This window comes from Mus caroli, chromosome 2, assembly GCF_900094665.2.
Source record: "Mus caroli chromosome 2, CAROLI_EIJ_v1.1, whole genome shotgun sequence".
NCBI lineage: Eukaryota > Metazoa > Chordata > Mammalia > Rodentia > Muridae > Mus > Mus caroli.
The window spans coordinates 92,081,993-92,083,155 of record NC_034571.1 but is presented as its reverse complement, the minus strand read 5'-3'; positions in this window follow the sequence as shown (position 1 = coordinate 92,083,155).

The following is a 1,163-nucleotide window of genomic DNA, read 5'->3' as shown; positions in this document are numbered from 1 at the left end:
CTGATTTTAGTGGGATTGCTTCCAGCTTTTCACCATTTGCTTTGATGTTGGCTACTGGTTTGCTGTATATTGCTTTTATCATGGGCCTTGAATTCCTGATCTTTCCAAGACTTGTATCATGAATGGGTGTTGGATTTTTGTCAAATGGTTTCTCTGCATCTAACGAGATGATCATGTGTTTTTTTTTATTTGAGTTTATTTATATGATGAATTATGTTGATGGAATTCCATATATTAACCCATCCCTGCATCCCTGGAATAAAACCCACTTGGTCAGGATGTATGATTATTTTAATGTGTTCTTGGATTCCGGTAGCAAGAATTTTATTGAGTATTTTTGCATCGATATTCATAAGGGAAATTGGTCTGAAGTTCTCTATCTTTTTTGGATCTTATTGTGGTTTAGGTATCATAGTAATTGTGGCTTCATAGAATGATTTGGATAGAGTACCTTCTACTTCTATTTTGTGGAATATTTTGTGCAGAATTGGAATTATATCTTCTCTGAAGGACTGATAGAACTCTGCACTAAAACCATCTGGTCCTAGGCTTTTTTTTTGGATGGGAGACTATTAATGACTGCTTCTACTTCTTTAGGGGATATAGGACTGTTTAGATCGTTTACTTGATCCTGGTTTAATTTAGGTACCTGCTTTCTATCTAGAAATTTGTCCATTTCATCCAGGTTTTCCAGTTTTGTTGAGTATAGCCTTTTGTAGAAGGATCTGGCGGTGTTTTGGATTTCTTCAGGATCTGTTGTTATGTCTCCCTTTTCATTTCTGATTTTGTTAATTAGGATGCTGTCCCTGTGCCCTCTGGTGAGTCTGGCTAAGGGTTTATCTATCTTGTTGATTTTCTCAATGAACCAGCTCATCGTTTGGTTGAATCTTTGAATAAAGTTCTTCTTGTTTCCACTTGGTTGATTTTGCCCCTGAGTTTGATAATTTCCTGCTGTCTACTCCTCTTAGGTGAATTTGCTTCCTTTTTTTCTAGAGCTTTTAGGTGAGTTATCAAGCTGCTAATGTGTGCTCTCTCTAGCTTTTTTTATTTTTTTTTCTTGAGGCACTCAGTGCTATGAGATTCCCTCTTAGAATTTCTTTTATAGTGTCCCATAAGTTTGGGTATGTTGTAAATTCATTTTCATTAATCTCTAAAAAGTCTTT